We start from the raw sequence: 5570 nt of genomic DNA, 5'->3' as shown, positions 1-5570 counted from the left end.
CTGCCGGGCGAGTTGATTAGTGTGCACACATCCTTAGAAGATACAGCGTGGAAACAGGCCCTTCAGCCCACCGACTCGATGCCGACCAGTGATCATAAGCACTAGGGACACGCTAGGGACAATTTACAATTTTTCCGAAGCCAATGAACCTACAAACCTGTACGTCTTTGAAGTGTGGGAGGAAACCGGAGCACCCAGAGAAAACCCACACCGTCACGGGGAGAACGTACAAACTCCACACAGACAGCACTCGTTATCAGGATCAAGCCCGGGTCTCTGACGTTGCGAGGCAGCAACTCTACCGCTCCACCACCCTAACATTTGCAAATTCTTCAAGCGTTAAAAAATGTATATGATTATAGTTTTACAACGTTAAAATATGAAGAAGACATATTTAATTGGACAAATATTGTTTAAAGACATTTTGAATTATTAATTATTTAAATGATAGAAAATATGAACTGAAAATGTGGTAAAGATGAGAAATATTAAGAGACATTTTAACATTACCACATGGGATCCTTGCAGGTGTTTTCTTCCATTTCCTTAAGTGCATAAGATTTTTGTGGTTGTTGCCAGGATACAAGGGCCTGAGATATGGGAAGAGGTTGGGCAGGCTGAAACTCGATTCCTTGGAGCGCAGGAGGACAAGGGTGATCTTATAGAGGTGCATAAAATCATGACGGGAATAGATATGATGAATTCACAGTGTCTTTTACCCAGGCTATGGGAATCAAGAACAAGTGGACATAGGTTTAAGTTGAGAGAGAAATATTTAATGAAAACCTAAGGGGCAACATTTTCACATAGAGTGGGTATATGGAATGAGCTGCAGAGGGGGTAGTTGAGGCAGATAATATAGCAACATTTAAAAGATATTTGGACAGGTACATGGATAGGAAAGGTTTAGAGGGATATGGGTCAAACACAGACAGATGAGACTAGATGGGGCATGTTGGGTGGTATGGACAAGTTGTGCCAAAGGGCCTGTTTCCCTGCTGTTTGACTCCATGACACTATGCTCCATGTCATATATTTTCAAATGCCTAATACAATATATTTACTCATCTTCAAAATTAGTACAATGTGTGATTTCAAAGTTATTCTCCATCGACGATACGTCTTCTACTTTCACTAAAGGTATCTGTGGTAGGATTTCCACCAAATCCATATCAACACAGAAATCCCAAAGCTTTATGTAGTAAAACTGGTAGACCAATAAAAAAAATATGCTGAATAAACATTTTAAGATAAAATAAATGTTAGAGATCTATGGTGCCAGTGAAATTGGTTTGGTTTGGTATAGAGATGCAACATGGAAATAGGCCCTTCGGCCCCACCGAGTCCATCGGTCGCCTGTTCACAATAGTTCTATGTTATCCCACTTTATCATCCAATCCCTACACACAAGAGGCAATTTACAGAGGGCCACTTAACCTGCAAATCCGCACATCTTTGGGAGCACCCGGAGAAACCCACGTCACTGGGAGAATGTGCAAATTCCACACAGGCAGCACCCGAGGTCAGGACCGAACCCAGGTCTAGGCCGCTGTGAAGTAGCATCTCCACCTGCTGTGCCACTGTATTGAATAACTCTATTAAGTAACTGAATTGAGAAATACTGAGTAATTGGTGGTCTTTGAAATCATATTTGAACATAGTCATAGTGATACAGTGTGGAAACAGGCCCTTCGGCCCAACTTGCACACACCAACCAACATGTCCCAGTTACACTAGTCCCACCTGCCAGCATTTGGTCCATATCCCTCCAAACCTGTCCTATCCATGTACTTATCTAATTGCTTTTTAAATGTTGGGATAATCCCTGCCTCAACTACCTCCTCTGGCAGCTTGTTCCATACATTCACCACCCTTTGTGTGAAAAAGTTACCCCTCAGATTCCTATTAAATCTTTTCCCCTTCATCTTAAACCTATGTCCCCTGGTCCTCGATTCACCTACTCTGGGCAAGAGACTGTGCATCTAACAGATCTATTCCTCTCATGATCTTATACACCTCTATAAGACCACCCCTCATCCTCCTGCGTTCCAAGGAATAGACTCCCAGTCTACTCAACCTCTGCCTATAGCTCAGACCCTCTAGTCCCAGCAACATCCTCGTAAATCTTCTTTGTAACCATTTCCAGCTTGACAACATATTTCTTATAATACGATGCCCAGACTGAACACAATGTGGCCTCACCAACATCTTATACAACTGCAACATGACCTCCCAACTTCTATACTCAATACTCTGGCTGATGAAGGCCAATGTGCCAAAAGCCTTTTTGACCACCCGATCTATCTGCGACTCCACATTCAGGGAGCTATGCACCTACACTCCGAGATCCCTCTGCTCTACACTACCCAGAACCCTACCATTCTACACGGGAGGTGGTGAGCAAAATTAGAGCACATGCTATTGGGGGTAGGGTATTGACATGGATAGAGAATTGGTTGGCAGACAGGAAGCAAAGAGTAGGAATAAATGGTCCTTTTCAGAATGGCAGGCAGTGGCGAGTGGAGTGCCGAAAGGCTCGGTGATGGGGCCACAACTATTTACAATATGTATTAGTGATTTGGATGATGGAATTAGAAGTAACCCTAACAAGTTTGCAGATAACACAAAGCTGGGTGACAATGTGAACTGTGAAGAGGATGTTAGGAGGATGCAGGTGACTTGGACAGGTTGTGTGTGTGTGCAGATGCATGGCAGATGCAGTATAATGTAGATAAATGTGAGGTTATCCACTTTGCGGCAAAAACAAGGAGGCAGATTATTATCTCAATGGTGTCAGATTAGGTAAAGGGGAAGTCAAGTCAAGTCAAATTTATTTGTCACATACACATACACGATGTGCAGTGAAATGAAAGTGGCAATGCCTGCGGGTTGTGCACAAAAAGAATTACAGTTACAGCATATAAATAAAGTTAATAAGTTACTATTAGTGTCGACAAAAATTTAGTCTCTGGGGTTATAAATATTGACAGTCCTGATGGCCTGTGCGAAGAAGCTCCGTCTCATCCTCTCCGTTTTCACAGCGTGACAGCGGAGGCGTTTGCCTGATCGTAGCATCTGGAACAGTCCGTTGCTGGGGTGGCAGGGGTCCCTCATGATCTTGCTTGCTCTGGATCTGCACCTCCTGATGTATAGGTCCTGCAGGGGGACGAGTGTAGTTCCCATGGTGCGTTCTGCCGAACGCACTACTCTCTGCAGGGCCATCCTGTCCTGGGCAGAGCTGTTCCCAAACCAGACTGTAATGTTGCCGGACAGGATGCTCTCTACAGCCCCAGAGTAGAAGCAATGAAGGATCCTCAGAGACACTCTGAATTTCCTCAGTTGTCTAAGGTGGTAAAGGCGCTGCTTAGCCTTACCCACCAGTGCGGCAATGTGCGTTGCCCACGTCAGATCCTCTGCGATGCGGACTCCCAAGTATTTAAACTGCTCACCCTATCCACAATAGACCCATTTATCTCCAGTGGCGTGTACGTCCTTGGATGTTTAGTCCTTCTGAAGTCCACAATCAGCTCCTTTGTTTTAGTGACATTCAAGAGGAGGCTATTGTCCTGACACCAGAGTGCCAGATCAGCCACCTCCTCCCGGTAGGCCTTCTCATCGTTGTTGGAGATCCGGCCCACCACCACAGTGTCATCAGCAAACTTGATGATAGAGTTTGAGCTGAACCTGGCCCCACAGTCATGTGTGTACAGGGAGTACAGTAGGGGGCTAAGGACGCAGCCCTGGGGGGATCCTATGTTCAGGGTGAGGGAGCTAGATGTGTGTTCCCCCATCCTGACCACTTGGTGCCCTGGCAGTGAGAAAGTCCAGGACCCAGGCACACAGAGGGGTGCTAAGCCCCAGTTCCAGCAGCTTCTCAACCAGTCTGCTGGGGACTATTGTGTTGAATGCTGAACTAAAGTCAATGAACAGCATCCTCACATAGCCCCCCTGGCTGTCCAGATGAGAGAGAGCGGTGTGTAGAACCTGGGAGACCGCATCATCCGTGGACCTGTTCGGACGGTATGCGAACTGTAGTGGGTCCATGTTGTGAGGAAGGAGGGCGCAGATGTGCTTCTTGACTAGCCTCTCAAAGCATTTCATGACAACCGAGGTGAGGGCCACCGGTCGGTAGTCATTTAAACACGTTGGAGAGGCATTCTTTGGCAATGATGGATCTTTTGAAGCATGCAGGGACCACGGACTTTGCCAAGGAGAGGTTGAATATTGTGGTGAGCACTGGAGCAAGCTGAGTAGCACAAGACTTTAGTACTCACCCAGATATACCATCTGGGCCTCCAGCTTTCCTCGTGTTCACACGCGTCAGAGCCCACCTCATCTCATGCTCGGACACCGAGAATGTGTGCACATCCCCGGCGGTGGATCCCCCTCCAGCCTCGCTAGCCAGCGCCCCTTCGGTGCTGTTTTTAGACGGCGAGCTAGGGGTGATGTTACCCGTCTCAAACCGTGCATAAAAAGAGTTCAGGTCATCAGCTAAGGAGGAGCCGGCACTTCCGGTTGAGGGGGTGCTGGACCTGTAGCTAGTTATAGTCCGTAGCCCCTGCCAAAGGTGCCTGGTGTCCTGCTGCTCCACCTGTGACTCCATCTTGTCCCGGTACCTCCTTTTTGCGTCCTTCACTGCCCTTCGCAGTCGGTAGGACTCTCCCTTGTAGTCGTCCATGTTGCCGGATGCCAGACCGGAGTTGTAAGCAGCGGTGCGAGCATTCAAGGCCACGCGAATAGACCTGTCCACCCAGGTTAGGGAAGATACTGACCCTTACCGTGGGGATGATGGTATCGGCTATTGTGGCAATGAAGTCCGTAACCGCTTCCACAAACTCATTTACGTCTCTGGAACTTGCTTGGAACATGTTCCAGTCGACTTCGCTCAGTGCATCCTGCAGCATGGCCTCTGAATGGTCAGCCCACCGCTTTACGTCCCTCGTCACTTTCGCTTCCCGTACTATCCGTTGTTTGTACTCCGGCAGCAGGAAAATGGCAGCGTGGTCAGATTTCCCAAAAGGAGGGAGAGAAACGGCCTTGCAAAGTGCAACGTGACCTTGGTGTCCTTGTACACCAGTCACAGAAAGTAAACGTGCTGGTACAGCAGGCAGTAAAAAAAGCTAATGGCATGTTGGCCTTCATAACAAGAGGATTTGAGTATAGGAGCAAAGAGGTCCTTCTGCAGTTGTATAGGGCCCTGGTGAGACCACATCTGGAGTATTGTGTGTAGTTTTGGTCTAATTTGAGGAAGGACCTCCTTGCTATTGAGGCAATGCAGCTTAGGTACACAAGGTTAATCTCTGGGGTGGAGAGACTGCCATATGAGGAAAGATTGGAAAGACGGCTTGTATTCACTGGTTTAGAAGGATGAGAGGGGATCTTATCGAGATGTATAAAATTATAAAAGGACTGGACAAGCTAGATGCAGGAAAAATGTTCTCAATGTTGGGGGAGTCCAGAACCAGGGGCCACAGTCAAAGAATAAAGGGGAGGCCATTTAAAACTGAGGTGAGAAGAAACTTTTTCACCCAGAGAGTTGTGACTTTGTGGAATTCTCTGCCACAGAAGGC

The sequence above is a fragment of the Rhinoraja longicauda genome, chromosome 8, assembly GCF_053455715.1.
Source record: "Rhinoraja longicauda isolate Sanriku21f chromosome 8, sRhiLon1.1, whole genome shotgun sequence".
In the NCBI taxonomy this organism is placed as follows: Eukaryota; Metazoa; Chordata; class Chondrichthyes; order Rajiformes; family Arhynchobatidae; genus Rhinoraja; species Rhinoraja longicauda.
Note: the sequence above shows the minus strand (reverse complement) of the source record.